Below are 21,774 nucleotides of genomic sequence, written 5' to 3'. Positions count from 1 at the left end.
GGTTTTCTACACTTGGCCTCAAATTTCGTTTCAACACTTCGATATAAATATGCTCATCCATAAGGCCGCTTAAAATATGAAGGTTGCACACCCAACTTCCTGATATACACCCCGTACCATAGCACCGCTACCTTTATATTTCACTTATTTAAAGTATATTTAGGATTTAGCCCATCACCTGATATTCGCCACACTGTTACTCGACCATATTATCCAAATATATTAAATTTACTCTTAAACATCAACTTGTTCCAGAAGGATTGAGGATAATTCACGTATTTTTTTCGCAAATTCCAATGGCTTCAAACAATTTACTTTACTTATATGTGGCTTCTTTCTGTACCCGAAACTGGTTATAATTTGCCGCACGGTTTCAATATTGGTGGATATGTCATAGCCAGAAGTCACATTTTGTGCACTTACTTCCGGCTCAGCATCCACAATCCTCATTGTCGCCCTCCTTATTCGATTGCAATGAATAGTTTTCTTCCCGTTCTTTGCAAATTTTCCAGGCGTCCTTAATTTTTCCATCCCTGAGTCACTCTACAATAGCCACGGTACTAAGTTTAATGTTTAGTTGGCCAGCGATTTGGAAGTAGGATCTGCCCTCGGTATACTCTAGTTGGAGGTGGTGTGAATGCCGTTTTTTTTTACTTTTGTTTAGACATTTTTTTTGAAGAACTGGATAAAGATACATATAAGAATTTTTCACCATATATTTATTAATATCTTGCGTATGCGTGGTAATTTTTCCAGTCCCAGAACCGTGCGGTTCATTATTATATATTATATACAGAGCAATTTATACACCCATCTCCAAAAAAGATATTTTTCTGCTGCCACGCTAGAAGGCGCTGTGATCATCTTAAAGAAAAAATAACCAAAGTCCGCAAACAAGGATTATGAAAACATATTGAAAGCTAAATTTTTGGTGTCCTGTTAAACTTTTTTTTGTAAATTTTGGTGTTTTTTCGAGGCTTCTTTAATGAATAAAAGAAAACTACCGCAGTGCAGTTTCGTGAAAAACGCATTTAAAAAGTAGACTTCGATCTTTAACCATAAAATCTTAACTGCCCATAATCTGCTATACCTAGTCCATAAACCTTAGGTTTCTAGAAGAAACACATGTAAAGGCTTGGCTTTAATTCTTATGATTTTAGCCAAGTCATTCGGATCGATAAATGCACGCTTTATTACGGCGATCGACATAAACCTGGCATGTAGCATTTTACTTATGTATGTAATTTCCGAGCGACTCCGAATATCAAAGAATCAATTTACCCATATATTCTACAATATATCTAGATACAATTCATGTAAAAAAATCGATTCCTGGGATCCCACGCACGGGATGACCCCCATAATTATAATTTATTCTTCTTACAAAGTGGATAGATATCCTTATTCTTTCGGAATAAAGAACTAATCAATTTATGCTATTTTATTGACCATTCGGACCATCAAATCATGAAAAATATAGAAAATAAGAAAAAGTTCTAGGAAAATTACGGTAAAATTCCGTTGTTGTGTATTTACTTTCTTGCAACGCATTTTTGGGAATTACGAAGAATTCCTGTAATCATTCCGAACATAGAGATGTAATGCTTTTTGTTTAAATAAATAAAGCATACTTTTTATAACGGTCGTTCCGTTGTTGGTTTATTTCTATTTTCTTACTTTAACGAATGTACGTTTATACATTTTGTAAGTGATTTTATAATTTGACCACTGCTGTGTACTCGTATGTTCTCAGCGCAAATGATATTCGAGTTTGCGTACGCAGTAAAGCTAAATATTCTAATGCATACAATCAATTTAGATGTATGTTCGCATTTAAATTGATTTTTTGATTGATCAAAGCACCACCAGTTGGCGTTGTTAGTGTCGGATAATGAAGTATAAGTACTCGTACATTTAATCAAGGAGTCATTTCAGTTTTGACCATTGTTGTGATAACAGTGAATAGAAAGGAAAAACAGATGGAAAAGAGGCAAGAACGTATACTTTTTCTGAATGAGTTCAAACTTAGTCATAAAGCAGCGGAGGCGACCAGGAACATTAACTGCGTATTTGGAGATGATAGGGTAAAGGAACGGACCACACGACGGTGGTTCGAAAAATTCCGGTCAGGTGACGTAACCTTCAAAGTGAGCCACGTGGACATCCAGGACCATCGATTGACAACGACGAGCTGTGTTTACTAGTCGAATCCGACACACGTCAGTCTGTGAGAGACATTGCATTCGACAGTTTCCCGGCACTTCCAACAACTTGGAAAGATGAAAAAGCTCGACAAATTGGTCCCCCCCATGCCCTTACGGAGCAAAACATGGCACTTCGAATGGAAATTTGCAGTTATTTACTCTCCCACAACAGAAGCGATCCCTTTTTGCCTAGAATAGTGACATGTGATGAAAAGTGGATATTATACGACAATCGTCGCTGATCAGTGCAATGGCTAGATACTGGTGAGCCGAAACCGAGCCTCCATCTGAAGACGGTAATGGTGACTGTTTAGTGGTCTACAGCTGGAGTTATCCACTATTCTTTTTTGGGACCTGGAGAAACGATAAATGCACAGAAATACTGTGCCCAACTCGACGAAATTGAGTATTCAACGGCCGAGATTAGTCAATAGAGTTGGTGTGATACTCCTTCACGACAATGGACGACCTCATGCATCCAGAACAACGGTTCCAAAGTTGAACGAATTGCAGCATGAGACTCTGCCTCACCCACCATATTCACCAGACCTTTCGCCAACCGGCTACCACTTTTTTAAGCATTTGAATAATTTATTTGCAGAAAAACAATTTAGGAACGAAGAGACTGTCACAATTGCATTGGACAAATTTATCAACGCCCGACAGTTGGGCTTCGATGAAACTGGCATACATGCGCTTAAATCTCGCTGGCAGGAGTGTTTTGAATCGACTGGCATCTATTTTGATTGAATAAATAAATTTTTGTAAGCTTTACAGTCGTTTCAAATTTTAATACCAAAACGGTCATTTCATTTGCAACAACCTAATATTTATGTCTCCAATATGTATATGAAGGAATATTTTTAACTATGTACGAATGGTGAAACGTCAATTGAATGTTCCTTACATAAGGAAACTGCAAAGCCCTTCATACAGCGCCCAGCTTGTAGTTTCCCAACTTGTTCATATTTTTCCTTAATTTTTTTTGGGGGGAGTTCCCTTACAATAACTACCTAGTTATAACATTATTTTGAAAAAAAAGAATATTAGCACTAAACGTTGCATTTACATAATATAAAAGAAAAATGTTTGCAAAAATCTTTACCTTCCATAGAAAAACAAGTCGGAATACCGGAAGCTCGCGCTTCGAGTATAAAAGTTTTGTGTTCATTTTATGTAAGAAACTTCAACGCAAATTTTTGTTCATCCCTGTTTCATCATTCATTCATTCTTTTCCAAACTACAAAATATACGTACATATTACAGCCATAGATATTATCCTCACCCTAAACAAAAATTTCCGAATAATGTACATATATATGCAAAAGCATACATATGTACATATATTGTACGTATATTAAATACGGCTGGTTTAATGTACAAATATATCTATCTGAATTAGACACTACCCGCAAACTTCATTAGCACATTACATTATACATACACATATGTCTGTTTGGAGTAATTGGTATCTATATACAAACGACTAAATAACTAAAAAAAAATAATTCTTTGCGACCCCATTCACAAGAACTCATTTCGTTGTAGTATTGACGAATTTATATGTGATGATAACGTCATACAGGTTGTAGGGGGCACGAAATTCACAAAAAATGGCAAAGTTTCACCCCCTATTACTTTGCTAATAATAATTTAATTTTCTTCAAACTTGACCAACTTGTGCATTATGTTCTTCATTACACCCGTGCCAAATTTTATATTTCTGGCATGAACATAAGGGGGGTCGCCGGGTAATTTTCTAAAATGTGGAAATATACTATTATAACTTTATTTGTGCAGATATCAAAATGTATTTTGATGCCTAGATTGTATTTTGATGCCTAGATTTAGTAGAAATGCACCACTGATTTTTTTTAGATTTTTCGGTTGAGTAGGTTCTGAGAACGAGACCTGTTACACTTTTTGGGAGTCATATTTTGAGCCCTCACTCCCCTATGTTTCACCCAATATCAAATACGGAACCAGTTTCGAAAAGTGCTAATTGAGCCCTTTAATTTGATGCCCCGTATGGCCATTATAAAAAAAAAATTGCAGTCTCTATTTACATTTATGGGGAGCCCCCCCTTAAACTTAACACAAAATGGCGCCACTTACTGCATGTAAAGGGAACAACAGATTACATATTCTTACCAATGTTCGTGACAATCGGTCCATCCGTTTCCGAATAAATCGGGTGTGACAGACAGACAGACAGTGTCACACAAAACCTTGTAAATAAAAACTCGTTGTCCTCGCGATCTAAAAATATTCGAGGAACAACTACAGGATACATGTGGACGGCTAATTAAAGTCGCGAATTCTCAGGTAGACGCAAACAAGGTCCCAAATATTCCTTCTTCAATTATCAACCAATTACAGTCCACTCTGTGGCTAAGAAAAAATTCAATTTATATGCGGATAATATTTGATTTTTCTTATTTGTATTTACTTGTGATTAGTATTGTTCGCACTCTTCATTGTGTTTGTGGCGCATAGAACCTAGGGATACGGAAAAATGTCACATATGTAAGCCTAAAATAAGAGGAATCCTATTAACTACTTCAAATCATACCAAGTTATATCATTTTGGAACATACTGTAACCAAAATGTATAGTGCCTAGTGTTACACTATGATAATAAATCATCATTCTATCCACTTAATTCAGATATGCATACACTTACGTGTATGTATAGATAAGTACATAGTTAATATCTATTGTTATCCATTATTTATGCAATATGATTTGTGTTCGAATATTTCGCATTCAGACATCTTAAATGACACGACGTAATTTGAAATACATTCCGTTTATCGAATGCCCAGAATATGCATTTGTGGTAATAAAGTCCCAACTGCAAAGAGAATAATCTTATGCGGGGAAGCTCATACGAAAATATATGTTAGGCCAAGCCAATACTCACGTTACAATATAAAATAGATGTAATGCCTGCACTTCAATTAACTTTTCAGCCAGACTGTTTTAAATGCACAATGCAGTTCACTTAGATATAAATTTCTTAATATATCTAGTTAGACGTTTTCTAATAATACATTTGTTTTTTGCCGGCATTATTACGAAACCCTTTAATGGCATTTTGTGTCAGAACAAAATTTACGATGGTTAGACAACTAATTGCTAGCATTTTAGAGAAAAGAGTGCACAACCACAGAGTATACTGTCTTGATTGGCTTTTGAATTAATTGTTTTGGGACATATTTATTTATGAGACCCGTTGCAATCTATGTATTGGCATTTTTACTAACCGCCTTCTTGTTAACAATAACTTTATTAATCACAATAATCGCCAACGGAAGGTCTTTAAAAATCCAGACTTTCTGAAAATTGTTTCTGATACTATCAGTGTTGAGTTATTTTTCCGCGAAAAGGAATGGAAATACCAAAAAAGAAAGTATTCAATTAGTAAACGATTTAGTCAACAAAGGAAATAAGATAAATAAGAATAGCTGAGTTTTTAGACCGTTTTTTTTTTGAAACAGTACCCACACTCATAGCAGAATAACTGAAGGTCTGACGCCGACCCGTTAAATAACGTAAAGTTATGAAGCAGGGGCCTGCCGCCATCAATGCGAGCTATTGGAATATATAAAAGATTTATTCTTCTTATATAATTTATCTTAGTCAAGCAACGACGATGTTTATCTTGCAGAGAATTGGTTTTTGCCGATAGGGAATATGGAATCGGTTGAAATTTGATGCTATTTGAATTTTAAGAATTCAAAATCTCAGAAATGCTAGAATGACTCTATTATATGTTCCAAGATAGTTACAAAATGATATGTAATCCAACATTTCTTGCAAAGAATCCTAAATTCTAAAGTAAGGGCTACATTTTTATTTGCTTTATTTGAACAGATATTAAAACGGGCAGTATGTTGGGGCCTAGATACCATATGCACCACCATGATTTTTTTTCAGATTTTTAAGTTGGCAATTTTTGAGAACGGATCTTTGAAATAATTAACCACTTTCGGACCCCCGCACTCCACCACTTTGCAACCAATGTCAAAACTAATATCTGCATCGAGAAGTACTAATTAAGACCATTCATTTGATATCCTATATGGTGAAATGAAATTGGCACCCCTTTTTTGCATGTATGGGCTCCCTGCTCCTTCAAACTCAACGTAGAACGATGTTACTGCATTTAAGGGTATTTACAGTTCCCATCTTTTCACCAAATTTGATATGAATAGGAGTAGCCGCTTTTGAGGAAATGGGTATGACGGACAAACGGATAGACGGACGGACAGGCAGACCGACAGACAGTTTTAAACAAAACCTTAAAAAGTTGGTGTCACTTGGGGAAGTACATAGTCTTCTGTGGTTAGCTGGTTTAGTTTATTGGGGGGAGCCGCAGCTCCAAGTACTCAGACTTTTGCTAGGCCCTGTAGATCGCTAATTCATTGGCCTCTCACTGACGACGTTGGCAAGCTTTCACGAATCTAAGAACGTTCTCCAGAGAGAGAGAATACGCAGACTCTTCGTTGAAAAAAACCTTACCAAGGTATCTTCGTCTGAGGTCTGAGGAGGCCGGGCAGCTGCATACGAAGTACAGGGCCGCCTCTTATTCCTACTCGCATTGGATGTATATGGCCGCGGCCGCTACTTCGATTTTTTCCACGTGGTAGTTTTAGGGCTAGTGTCCCGTTAAAAGCCTTATTAAGGTTTTCATGTTCCGCTTCTTAAGGGACAACAAAAATGCCGCTCCAGCACCTCAGGCAGAAGTTTAAATTCCTCTATTCGGCTGCGTGAATCCACGACAGCCGGAACAGATTCGAATGATGCGACCCCTTAATTTTTGCGGGAAGCATTCTTCTGCTACTAATAAAATAGCATATATCTCCGCCTAGAATATGTTCGTCATTTTTCCGAGAGGTCGAGTCAGTTCCATAATCGAATTTGCGGAGAACGTCCCTGCGCTCGATCCGTTTTTTGTAACTATAATTCCAAAAGTTTCGTGGCCATTTATAGACCATTCTTCCCTTTTGGGGATTACACATTAGAGCCATCTGATATTTACCAAGAAATTTCCAGAATGGCGCATGACCGTATGATTGGCCGCCTTTCCACGCGCCAATAGTATGAAGCCTGTATGCGTCGTTAGCTGCTTGCCGTTTTACCTCCAAATGGTAATATTTAGGCAAGCGAGCTAGAGACGATGCATACATACTTCAAAATAGGTTTTATTATGGATGTATACATTCAATGAATTTGTTTTGGAGAAAGTCCCCAAGTCTGATCTATCGCAGTCCTACAGCACCAGAGCAATATGAATATGATGCTTCCACGTTAACTTGGAGTCGAGATATACTCCAAAATATTTAACTGTTTGTATCAGATGGATTTCCGTCCTTGCTATGGTGGATAGCGTGTAGCTGCCCCATCTAACGTTCCTGGTAAACATAACTAGTCCAGTTTTGCTACCGTTTACAGTGAGTCAATTGTAGAGGCACCAACTGTGGATTACATGCAGTGTTGCATTCAGATGGAAAAAATTTACCTTCACATCCCGCCAGTGGTTGGAATATAAGCGTCTGCTAGGCAAGCGCGGTATATATTCCGAATGTGTAGGCCCAGGGCGTCCATTCCCTCTATTACTAGAGCAGAAATGATGCCAGCTGGAACAAGTGAATTCTCATTTCACGCGTTCCGGTGAAACTACTTTGCATGCCAGAGTCCAATCTTCCGGTTGAGCCCTGTATGTATCTGTCGGCCCCGAGATGAGATTTGGGATACTGCCTGAGAAGTGTACCTCCCGCTCTGTAAACATAGATAGCCCAACTGCTGGCTACGTTCTTTGACAAGGATCTGCTGTAGCTTTGATGTTGCCCCAAGAGAGTTGCTCTCTTCGCAATGCGCCTGTGATCCGAGAGTGTGACATCGTTTGATAGTGGGGTCTATCACTTCCATTGGCACACAGCAAGTCAGTATGTCGGAAGTTTAAACCCCTAATTTCCCCAACAACAACAACAAATGTCTTGCAGTTATTGATCCGACGACTGATAAGTTCTGTCACCGTTTTACAATGCTGCAAATTTATCTGAGAGATGTGACACCTCATCTACGTTTTAGATGAAGATGCCGTGTTCTGCAGGTCATCCTCGATGGTTTCAGGAGCTGACACTTGTAATTTGACGGTCCAGAGCCCGTAGTAGAGCTGATAGCCCGTTTGTTCCCGAACCTTCTTAATAGCCGGTTCAGGAAAGTGGATAGTGAGAAAAGTTCCCGGCTTATCGCCTCTTCCCCTCCTTTGCTACCTAGTAGCATCTTGGTAGCGGTGTTGAGTTTATTCTGTGTTCCAAATTGCTCCAGGACCTCAGCACCACTACGCTCCTCTTCTGGAAGACAAAGAAACCACTTTCTAAACGATGGTAGCTCGGAAACCCTGTTCAGGGTCAGTCGCGCACTCTTCGACACCTCGTTGAAGGAGGATCATTTCCGAGCCTAAGCCAATTGTTGTTCTAGGACCTCAGCACCACTACGCTCCTCTTCTGGAAGACAGAGAAACTACTTTCTAAACGATGGTAGCTCGGAAATCCTTTTCAGGGTTAGTCGCGCACTCACCCACACATCGTTGAAGGAGAATCAGTGTTGTCTAAGTCACTTATTCGTGCTTTCGTTGGCAAAGTTTATCCGTAATATTTTACGGTATACACCTACCGACTCAAAGCGTAGTGTAATCCCTTGCAAAGATGCAATCCTTACAGCTAGGATGAGTTTCCTCCTAAGCTGCACACACTGCTCTGTATCGTAACCAGAAGGATTGGTGTCGCCATACAAGACCCATCCATCGGCTTCGATGGCCGCTAAGCTCAGGGTTTGATGGTCATGATCAAAGTGCTGCTGTATTCTTTTGTTTTTTAAGTCGTAGTTGGCTGCCATGTCTTTTGTTTCACCGAGGAAAATAAACCGATCTCGGTAGAGCCCCAGGTCGAAACTGGGGGTCGACTGGCACCCACTGTTCACCGTTCACGGCCATATCTTAACCTCTGCGACCATTTAGCCCTTGGCACGGTAGTCACACTTTAGCTTGGGATTTTGATTACCGCCTAACTTCAGGTGTCACCTCTGGCCCCCCACCTCACCACGAAAAGGTAGATAATCGCTGAGGGAGTACTCTTCTGCGGTGGTTCGAATTAAAAAAAAAAATTTATTTCTATTCTTTAGACTTGTCGAAATATGCAGAATCTGCCCAAAGGTTGATGACGGACTTTCACCAACATTTCAGGTGGTAACAAAAAAAAGGATAGTAATAATAATCCTGGATGTTAACAACAGTTATGTATGTGAGTTATCTTACCTTCATATGTTGCGAAAATATTAATTATATTATTCGCTTCTTCACTCAAGAGTGAAGGCTAAAATAATTCCATTCTTCTAATCTTGTGGGTACGTTTGTATTATACATACTACATAGCCAAATATAAGGAATTTCCCTGATGAGCGATGAAAATTCAATCAATTCCATCAATCAGTTTGTATGTACATTGTATAGGGATAAAAATAACTAAAGGTTTATCTCATCCTCTTCCAATCAAGCACTAATATACAATAAAAATGCAAACAATAAACTCCTCCTTGAACAAACAAAATTTCCACTGTAACGATATCGGTTCCTCTGAGCAAATAGCTGTTGTTCAATGGACACCCGACACAATAAATTAGAACATTCTCCCCATGTCATATGAATTGCCACCCGCAACCCTTAACCAAAATGGCAGGCCTGTAGCAGTTACTGAAACGAATATAATCACAAGATAAACGTTATGTACTGAAATGTAATAACAAAACAAAAGGTGTTTTCTCAAGGTTCCATATATTGTGTTTTTGAACTTGACTTTTATGACGGCACACTTTATAATGAATATGGTTTGGGTTAGTTGCAATACAGCCAAATCTTAGGATAAATAAGCAATTGACACGTAAAAGAAAGTTAATTATCATAAACAATGGATATTTTTAGCTGGGGAGTTGGCCGTCAATGATTGCCTTTTCAACACGAATATCGATAACTAAATCGACTGTGACAATTACCCACAGGTGGGGATGTATCTGGTATGCATTGAACAAGTGTTACGTTCTCTCCTTGAGAATCGTCAAAAAGCTTTCCAAGTGGTTTTTCTTTACACAGAAATCATGCTTTCAAGTTAATTAGGTAAATATTTACTTATTACTTTACTTCATAGCATCTCGTCAATCTGCAGAAGTATCTGACATACGTAGATGTTTGTAGAGGGTATGAGCTGAGTTTATATGGATTGAAATTGTCTTTTTATAGTAATCTAGCCTATTTACAGAAAATTGTCAAAAAGTCTAGTTCATCGTGACGTATCCGCGGTTTTATAACATTATTTTCTTGTGCCTGTTCTTTGCGCTGGAAGGATCCATTTGATTGTATGCACCATTTTAAAGTAACCGCTTTCCAGTTTGTTAAACTGCATCCAAACTCCACATCACAAGAGCTTAACATATTTTTGATTATTCATTTTAGATGGTCACTTTGATTTTCATTTAAATTTCGATCCGAAACTCATCAACCTGAAAGTTTTTCGTCAATTTAAATACATTTAATAACTTGGAAAATTAAACCGTCCTTAAACCTCTTTTTGAATTAACAGCATCACAACACTGTGAACTTTTACATGCTAGCATGCAGTTAGGTGTATCTCTAGCTAACGGATCGGTGCAGGAAATAAAGAAACATTTATTTATATACTGTTGCAAATATTGCGGATGCATGCTACAGTTTGGTTACCTTATATAATAATCCACAAAACCTTTCCCGAAGCTCCAAGGTTCCGGTTTCCGATTTGTTCCTTTTTAGCAGTATGCTGGATCATCACTTCGTTTTCTCCCATATCATATTTTCACCTGAGTTCACCACATGCCCTTTATTAGACCATGGATGTTTTGGAGGATTTATAAATGTCGTTAAGAAAGAAGCACTATTCCGGTTTGCCTCCTTCCACATTCGTGCCATACCGCATCCCTTGTCAAGTCCCCCAATGAACTTCACAAACTTGGAACTACTTCCAATAGAATGTTGTGTATTTCCTTCCTACTCTACTATTATATTTTGTAGCATTAGATCATTAGATAGTAGCCAAGTTTCTCATGGCTGACTGATAAAAGCCGTCGGTACTCCTGAAGGTCGATACCGTAAAAAAAATCAGTTTCTCCTCCTCAATACCTTCCCATAAATTATTATTTATAATATATAATATATGATATTATTATTTTTTTCCACGGATGGGTGTCCTGAGAAATTATCCGGCCTGAGCATAAACCTGCCATTATGTCTCCGGATGCGCGTATGACTACCGAGTGTTGCCTTATTAGCCAAAGGGACATGCCATACTGGAATAGTTCTACATTAAGATGTGTAGAACGAATCTTATTATTTCCAGCGTTCGAGCCTTGAATAAGAAATTAAGTCTTATCTTACATGTAGTTTCCTTAATAAAATCAACGCTTTTTATCCTTGCTTAGTTTATATAAGTTCTGTTTTACCCCATCTATTCCCTGAGAAAGTATTTTTCAAATGTTTAGATTATCATGTGATTTTTGTGTTCCACGAGCAATGGTATCAACTCACTTTCACATCACTCTTAAAAATAACTAGAATTGAAAATTGTATGGCGAGGCATACGGTTTAAGTTTTCTCCTAAAATTTTACTCTACATGTACTATTATAGAAGAAAACTATTTCATGTTCACTATTTTACATTTTTGGTCTTGCCAGAAAAAAAAGTAGACCGTTTTTGTCCCCCTTTTTTGGCAGAGAAACAATCAACGGCATTAATCCTGCATTTCAAAAAGAAAGAAGCCAGATTTGGTCGACCAAGTACATCTGACACTGATCATTGGAAGTGCTGTCTCGCAGGCAAGTGCTGTCTCGCAGGCTCGTAGCCCTCTCAGTTCATTCATCGTCGGTAATAAACGTGAGCACGATACCGTAGAGGCTACCCTGTACTGGAGTTTGTTTGTTTCAATTAATTCAAATTCAGAGGTAGAGTAGCATTCTGGTATTGGAATCTCCACCAGTTTGACGGACTAATAAAGTAGGCCTCTTTTTTGTGAGGCTCTTTGCTAGTAGTTTAAGGTATCATTAGAGGGCTACACAGAATATCATTAAACTAAATCGAAGTCCATGCGAGGACTACTACAGCTAAAATGAAAATGTGCGATCGGCTAAAGTATTTCTTAACTATTATACTATGACGTGGAATGAGAATCTACGTACAAAAACAACTTCTCTGCTTTCTGGTCAGTACGGTACATGAGCTATGTAAATTACTATAGTAGGCCGAGAATTTAGAGAAACAGTTTTTCTGTTGGATCTGTAGAAGAGGTGATCATGAAATCGCATGAAATCCTTATCCTGAGAATGAAGTTTTTAGAATTGATTGAGGCAGTGGGAAAATTGGGCTTTGATGAACACGGACTTGCACTCCCTACCTCTGTAAGAAAACCGATGCTTTCGGTTCTGACAGACATAACGTTATCAAGTGACTAGAGAACGGAGTATCAGAAGAACCGACGAAAATACTAAAGCGGACTATATTCATTATAATCCGTGATGTTGAATTGTTTGCATATTATATGTATTTCTCCGACATTCCAACCATTGAGCAAAAAAGAAATTTCGGCAATAAAAGAATATTTATTTATCATTTCAATAAAGTTACTACTGCACCTGTTTCAATTTTAGTTCTGCACCTATAAAAATTGTTAGATAGCAACCAGTACTGTCGGTTAAAGCATTGACCGACAAACCATAGTTGAAAGATATACTACAATCAATAAAACGGAACAATAACTCTCCCAAAATGTAGTGCATCTTAATTTGATAGTAGTATTATTATTAACCACTACCATCTTCGACCTTAACTTCGCGAAGAATACAAAGATTTTGCTACAAGATGTTGCTATGAAATTCAGTAACTTTGAGTGTCGTCTAGGCGCATTGCATCTGGTAAAATAAGGATTCAAAAAGAAATCATCATATTCATTAAAAATTGAATATCTTTAATGCGTATCTAACTATTGCTTCTTAAACCTCCTGTCGTGTAAATGTTCCAAAATACCGATGACCCCTTTGAACTATATCTTCTCTCTAACATATGTGCGAACATCGCAGAAAAAAAACCTTCTTGTTTGCTGCACCTTCACCAGTCTAATTGAGCTAAATTTGAAAAAACCATTCATTAAATTTTTAAATCTAAAACCAATTCATTCAGCTGTTTGCAGTTCACAAAAAGTATTTCCCTCAACAAATTGTTGGAACCAAGCAGAGTACCATATATACTATTTGTGATATTCGTATCGAACATTGTTGCTCGGAAGAGGCAAGAAGCGGAATATATTTAGACTGCAATTTATAGATCCAATGCCAATTTTTAGATTTTCGTCGACCTTGACATTTTCGGTGCCAAACATACTTCTAGGACCATCATTGGAAGAAATGCTTCACGATCTCTTGTTTGTATCATACATTGCAAGACTTTCAAATATATATGTAATCGGTGCAAAATGCACCCGTGATACACTAAGTATTAAATAATTAATTAAGTCCACGGGTCTTTATGGTTTGTTATGCAAATCTTCCTTATGTATAATGTATAATGACCAACAATAGAATTCTGATGAAAGCTGTCAACATTTTGCCATTGAACAGTGCGTAGAAGTGATTGTATCTTTTAAGAACCCACTCAACGCACAACCAGCCTATCCTAGTAGACTAACAGAGGGCGGCAATAATGAGCACTTTGCGTGACAAGAAGTAGCAAATCGTTACATTTATTTTCTATAGATTTTCTCAGTAATAATATACCAAATCACTAACAAAAGATTTATGGCTTTACTTAATAGTGGTCCTTCTCCTGTTTTTTCATCCAAGTTGAGCAGGTCACGTCCATCGTTTAAATCTTCAATTCTAATCAATAGCGATTTATTAGTAGATTCGTGGATTTCCAATAGAATTCGTTCAATAAAACTCCAGTCAATCATTTGCATGCATTCAATATATAGATATATAGGTACACTCAGATACAAATGGTATATCCAACTGTGCTTGGCCACCAGACATGTATAATATATTTATATTGCAGAGGTCAACGTAACCATTACCTCACATGTTCAGTGACGCATTGAAAAGTTGTTTCAGTTAACTCAGTACGTTCTGAAGCTTTCAGATTTTTAAGCTAAGATACTTTCGTGTCAGACAATTTGACCGTCTGGTTATCTGCAGGTGTTGCGGCCTCTATGCACCGTCATACCTGCGGGCTATATTGCTTACGTCTAGTTTTTTTGTGAATGATTTGTTTTTCTGTTTGTATTCATTTTTTTGTAGATCAAGGTCGACCCACTTCCACAATGTCACGAGATCATATACTGCATGTTGAAATTTGTTTACGAATTTTGTGTTTTGATTTCTTTCGGTTACGTTTTCCAGGAATGAGCAAAATTATTTGCATTTTTTTTAAATGATGGCAAATACGTTTTAGGTTTCTTTTGTAGTCGGAGACTTTAGAATTTAAATTTAAATGTCGAAATCACATGATTTAGAAAAAGAGGAGGATTATATAATATAAATACTTTAAGACTAGATACCATTTTCGAAGATGCTTTGTACCTCTTAACAGCAGCTAACACAGGGATGGAAGCCTGTGATTTTTACTTGGGGAAATCAAAGTTTCATGTTTCTTTCAGTACGTAAACTCTAGACATTCAGCTCTTTAAACGTCTCCTAGACATTAAAACTAAGACGCTAATCACCGATTTTTCCATCGAACACATTAATTACTATTATACTAAATTGTGTATTCATATTTTGATACGAGAATCGCCCATCCCAACTAAATTACTTTCTTGGCAAATCTTAAGATCATTTCTTGAGTTAGTTGCATAGGATAATGCTTTCATTCCAAGGGAGCATGGCTGTCGAAGGGTGGTGTATGCGTGCATTCCCAGTTAGGATATCATCCCCGCTACCACTTTTCTAGCTTTAAGTATACTATGAAACTAAGCTTTGCATCACTTTTTCGCCGTTGTTGTAATGATTTGCCCGATCTTACTTTTGCCATCCGTTGCAAAATAGAGGGTCAAAAAATACAAACGTAAAATGCTAAAACTCATTTTTGGGAAATACTCAATTTAAAAATCTGCAATCAATCCAATATCACGATATTGCGCCTATATGAAATCTTGGGCTTAAAATGCATTCCACAGCGATATCTTCTAAAAACCTTAATATTTGTCTTTTTCTTCAGCCTTTAGCGGTTTTCCCGTCGTGATCGGTTGTGCCATTTTGTTCTATCAAAACTATGATCTGGATGCCGTCGGAAGGCTTTCAAATCCCTATCAAGCCACCGTTGTTTTGCAGGTCACAGCCGCCTGTTTCATGGGGGTCGGTCGTTAAAAATTCAATTTTATTCAGATTTAATCTGAGACCGTGTAGCATCAGGCGATCATTTCATTTTTTGGCAAATTGCTCGGAATTATTTTTGCTTCAACTGGCAAAACAATGTATAGGGCGCTGGACGTTGGGTATCCCGTGTGATAGTGCCCAAAATCAGAACAAAGAGAAGTGGTGAGAGGGCCTTTTTAAGGTTTTGTGTTTACACAAAACCTTATTAAAATCGGTTTACTGTCTGTCTGTCTGTCCGTCACACGCATTTTTCTCGGAGACGGTTATAGCGATTGATACCAAATTTGGTAGAAAGGTGGGAACTACAAACGCTCACGCATACAGTGAATTACATCCTTTTACGTCGAATTCAATTGGGGGTCCCCATACATGCAAAAGGGGGGTGTAACATTTTTTTTCATCAAATATAGTCATGTGGGGTATTAAATTAAAGGTCTCGATTAGTACTTTTCAAAGCCGATTTTAGTTTTGACATTTGTTGGAAGAGTGGGGAGCGCGGGGAGCGCGGGGGGTTGAAAGTGATCATTTCTTTAAGGGGGCCATTCTCAGAAACTACCAAACCGAAAAATCTAAAAAAAAATCAGGAGGCTGCCACTATATGGTGCCTGGGCTCCGAAATACCTTCCATGCCGATATCTCTTCAAATAAAGTTCATAATAGTATATTAATATAATTTTTTGTAATTGGTTAGAAACCACCCTTAAGTTCATCCTAGTACCATGAAATTTTGCAGCGATATAGGCTATAATATAGAGCATCTTACCAAGTTTGGTGGAAACCGAACTATTACTAACAAAGTTATAATACCTCAAATTTGTTGCTTCTTTGAAAATTGAAGACTATCAATGTCAATATCACCCAAAAGTGGATACTCCCACATAATATATGAATATATTACGTGCTACGTACTAAGAAATACACAAAACCTTTCGTACCTGAAGCGTCCAGCTTCCGGTTTCCCGACTTGTTTTGATTAACACCGACAAAGACCCGAAATGGTTTTGATACATCCACCACACTTCGAACTTTACTTTTTGGATTGTGGTAAAGCAATTGAACCCAGCGCACGAGTTCTTTTGGCACTCGGTGTTGTCATAGAGCATACCAGATGAGTTCGTATAACACACGATCAAAGGTTTTCTCCAGATCCAGAAATACAATGTAAAGAGGACGATGTTTCTCACGGGGTTTCTCCATGAATAACCGCGCAGTGTGTATTGCGTCAGTAGTGTCTTAGTTCTTGCAAAGCCGACTTGATTCTTAATGATTATGCATTTAGTTTATTAGACCATTCACTTTGGTAGACAGTTCCATCCAAAGTTTTAGAATGCAAGAAATTTGCACGAAAGTGACAATTTTGACCCATTATATCTCTATAATGGTGCGATTTTCACCAAAGTTAATAGTATCATGTTCTCTAGTATAGCCTATATTACTGCAAAAGTCGGTGGTTCTAGAATAAACTTAAGGTGGGTTCTCAAGCAATTTCTAGAAAATATACTTATAATTTAATAATAATACTATTATTAACTTTATTTGAATAGGTGTTGGTATGTAAAGTACTTTAAGGCTTAGATACCATGTGCACGAATCACTATATTTTTTTTTAGATCCTTAGGTTGGGTAGTTTTCGAGAATGACTTACCTTCTTCGAACCCCACGATCCTCCACATTGAAACCAATGTTAAAATTAATATCGGTCTAGTAAAGTACTAATGAAGACCTTTCATTTGATACCCCACATGACTATAGTCGGTGAAGAAAAAATGTACACCTCCCTTCTACTCCCCCACTCACCTCAACGTGGGGTTATGTTATTCCCTGCAATATACATAACCTTAAAAATTAGTAAAATGGAAACGGTTTTATTAGTAATATAGTAATAACTTAACGTAAAGAGTTGATTCTGTACTAAATACTGCCCCAAATATGTTTATACAAGTAAAAAATATATCCCGCTTATAAAGAAAAATCGCTCGCTGTTGACAAGATTTAGAAGACCTTCCAATGTAAAAGGATACGGAAAAGAGTAACCTAAGGGGAAAAAACTGGATTGTTTCGAGGGAATAAATTACTTCCAATATAACAGATATACTTCCGGACTTCATAGTTAATAAATCCAAAAAAAGCTTCACTAAAGACCAGGAAGAACATAGACTTAAACTTTGTACCCCAGCAAATGCGTCTCCCCGAGAAATAGATCGTTGATATTGAGGCAGGCAATCAATTGGAAAACAATGAATTGAAAGAAGCCACCAAAAATAATGTGGATAACATCCTCTCCTCGTGTAATAAACCGGCCTAGGAAATACCAGGACGAATTATAAAGGAACTGAAGGAAACGCCAGTGTTTTATTTAAAGGCGGACAAGGGGAATGCAGTAGTCACAGGAGAAATCTTATTACGAGACAGCATCGTTGGAAAAACTTCAGACGGTAGGGTAAGACTCTTTGTCGAATTCAATCAAATGGATAGAAAAAGTATTGAAAGAATACCGCTACATCATCGAGAACCCAACGAAAACTAAGAATGCCTAACTTCTTACTGCCAAGAACAAAGGGTCTACCTAAGATCCACGATCAGGCAACGAATTCAGACAAATATACCACATAAAGTGGTATCTGGGTCGTGTTGACTTTTTAGGACCACTCACTGAATTCCCATTGCGGAAGCTAGCAGGTTGAAAACAACACGACATCATTCACAGTTGACGTAAAAGTTGGTTCGATAGCGGCACGATATTTAAAGAAGATGTTGCGGCATGGATAGCCGGACAGGTTCACGTTTAGAGCATACGCAGAGCATTGTTGAGGAGCGAAGTTTCATAGCCGCCCGGCAGAAGAAAGCGTGCTATAAAAATCTTAGACTGTCGGTATTCAATTCTGAGGTCTGGTAATAGTAAATACAACTTATTTGGGTTTTGCCGGTAAGCCATTATGGAGTTTAAAACTCCCGACACTCGTGCAACCCTCAACCTTGGTGGCGGGAATCAGTTGAATTGGGGGTTCAAAGAGACCAGAGTGAATAAATTGGGATTTATTAACTAGAACATGAAATGTAAGTATACTTCAATGTGGACTACTATAATTTGTTGCATAACTCCACCTTACCTACACCCTTAGTACACTTCCTACCCAGCACGAGAATAGTTGTTGTATAATGTCCAACGTCGGCTCTATATGCCTCCCCAATTGGTATATCTTAACCTGGTTGAATATCTGCAGTAGTTGCTTGAACTTCAGGTCCATATATGGCATATCTCCCCAAAAGATTATTTTCGGAAGGCATTATAGGAAGCTAAAAACGAAATTGCGCCTTTGTGATTCAATAAGTTTCCAATTCAAGGCATTGTTTTATATTAACATTAAAGGTCAATTTGGTTGATTTTTAATTGGAATAGTTTAATTTTTCTATAATACAACAGAAGAGGTGAAAATCTTTTTTTTGCTCGAACCTAAGTACGCTAAAAAAGTACCTTTTAGAACTTTTTTGTCACTTTTTTAATACCATAATTTTTCCGCCTCCGACAACACTACCGCTGGGTAGGTTTAAGGAACTAAGAGGACTTCCCGCTATAAAAACGATCAGGACTAAAGACGACCTCATCAGGAAACTGAACGACACGGAATGAATGACTAGTACCATTTGAGGGAGAGGCCTTATTCCCAAGCATCCCAGTGAAAGAAGCTCTTCCTTACTATTGTTTACTTAGACAATATCCCATTTCCTTTACGCAGAAACGATAAACCTGAATGTTGATGGAACTTTAGAGAAAAAGGAATGAACCAGAAGTGTGGGAATGGAGAACCCCCTGTTACCCTTTTTAAGTGACCTGTTCATGAATAAGATTGTGAATGATCTGCATTCTAAAGGCTCGCTGCCTAAAATCTGAGAAAGGTATATAGATATCATTTTCACCATTGCCTCTAAAGGCAAAGTGGATAAGATGCTGGAGGTTCTAATCAAGGTGTATCGAAATTAACGATTTATAATGGAAATCGACGACGTGGAAGAACTCCCATTTCTAGATTTAGGAATTAGTAGAGGGGAAAAGGGAATCTCTTTTGACATTTATAGTGTCTTGGCTTCACACAAACATCGAACGATTCCGGAAAGTTCGAACCACTCCCACCCACATAAAATGGTTGCTTTCCATGTAATGATCCACAGCTCCCTACGTGCATGTATATATACGAGAAGGAATACACCATTGATACCAGAGTGAAAAACTGCTTCCAAACAACAGTTACTGAAAGCCTCATAAAGAAAAAGGTGAATCTGCAAGAAGTGCGAGCACTGGCATTATTTACTTATGGAAGAATAGGGGTCATATGTATCGACATGGTGGCATCAAATTAAAACCAGGCTAGGTTTCCCCAAATACTGCAAATGTAAAGCGTATATTACAAATCAACAACAGTATTTTCTATTCATAAAGTGAAAACGTGAAAGAAAATTGATAGTTGAAAACATCAATAAATTTTACTAAAGCTGTTCAAATCAGAGTGTTCAAAACAAAATCGCGGTTTGACGCGGTTTTGCAGAAACATCTTTTTTTGAAGTAGTGAGGCCGAACCTGCCAATTATGGGTTCAAGGATGCTGTACTGAAACAAAAGATTAGACATCGAGACAGCTTCGACACTGCGTAGGATTTATTTCAAATTGATTTTTGCAAAAATGGTCTGTTTTTAAATTAAAAAAAAATGACAAAAAACCCAAAAAAAAGCTCGAAAATTATTGGTAAAAACGGCATCATGCAATATAGTGTGTAGTGTCGAGGAGCAAGTTGTTCTGAATATACAGCAAAAATGTCGTGTCAACCGAATTGAATTGAATGATCGACATATTGGTGCAGGCAACTCGAAATTTACTTACTTACTTTCAGAACAAATTAATAGACCAGTAGCTTACTCCAAGCTACAATTTTATTTTATTGTGTATATATATATTTCGGGAGCAACTTACTCCCTTCATCAGTACAAACCTACTGAAGTTCAGTTTGGACTGAACTACAAATAGAAGAAAATATCTAACCTCTTCAGAACAACGCGTTTTAAGTTTTAAGGACAAATGCACAATACAACTGGCAGTCTAGATTATCGCCTTCCTCCTGCCTTTCCTTCCTTGGCAGTTCTGCGACGGATCCCCCCTGTTTGGTAGCGCCGGACCAGGATCTCTTCGCCTGTTCCGCGGCGATCTCGCAGCAAATATTATAAGTGTTTTCGTCGGTTTTCATGTCCCCAGGGTTGAGTGAAAATACCGATGGGGATGTTCTATTGTTTCTATTGTTTACTACTTTGAATAAATTTCAAAACCAATACTTAGATTGAAATATTCATCATTATTTTTATCTAGATCCACATATGGCCTTTATGGTTGCTAAACAATATTTTATTTTAGATCAGTGCGCAATTGAATTATTGAAAACGATAGTAACATTTATACAAACGCTCCAATTCACGATACCAACAGCGGCACTTAAATTGCACTCATATGGACCAATGAATAGGATTGTATAATTCGAGCTCTTAGAGATTTTTCTTGTGCATGAAACGTTACTATTTGGTTTTTAAGATATTAAAGTATAGTCTAAACTAAAAGTTGATTTTCCGAAAGTTTTAGAGTGTTTTTTCATTTAAGGCACAGAAAACCCGTCGTTTTGTTGGATTAGAAAAAATTGCTTTCAAACGCTCACACTAAATATTCGCTGCTAAATATCTTTGTATCTCATTTAGAGTGAAGAAAATTAGTAAATTCATCCAAATGAAAAGACAATTGAAATGCTCTTTTGCTGTCATTATATATTCTAGGCGATCTGAATATATTCTAGACACTCTGAACAGATATGAGTTCCTTTCACGAAACCAACCCTTGACACACTTCGTAAAATATTGAATTTGATGATAAACTTGAATTCATACGCTACGGGATGTAGCTGGCATTCAATAATTCATTCGCTATTATCATTCATGATTTTCATTTAATCCCAGTATCAATAAATCACAATCTCCCCAGAAAATCTGAAATTCCTCGCTCACTCTTGTCACTGAACTTCAATCTTTTAACTTCAATTAAAACAATTCAGTTTTTATGAGTATCGAACAAAGGGCACTCCA

General features: G+C 37.5%; 1 protein-coding gene across 1 annotated transcript in view; it reads left to right on the top strand.

The window, feature by feature from the left end:
* LOC119653661 (pyruvate carboxylase, mitochondrial) overlaps window positions 1-21,774 on the top strand; it is a 73,105-nt gene that overhangs the window by 32,800 nt on the left and 18,531 nt on the right. The gene's annotated exons all lie outside the window — the stretch shown is intronic.

Source organism: Hermetia illucens, chromosome 4, assembly GCF_905115235.1.
Source record: "Hermetia illucens chromosome 4, iHerIll2.2.curated.20191125, whole genome shotgun sequence".
Lineage (NCBI taxonomy): Eukaryota > Metazoa > Arthropoda > Insecta > Diptera > Stratiomyidae > Hermetia > Hermetia illucens.
The sequence above is the reverse complement of the archived record's forward strand: the minus strand, read 5'-3'. Positions and strand labels throughout refer to the sequence as shown.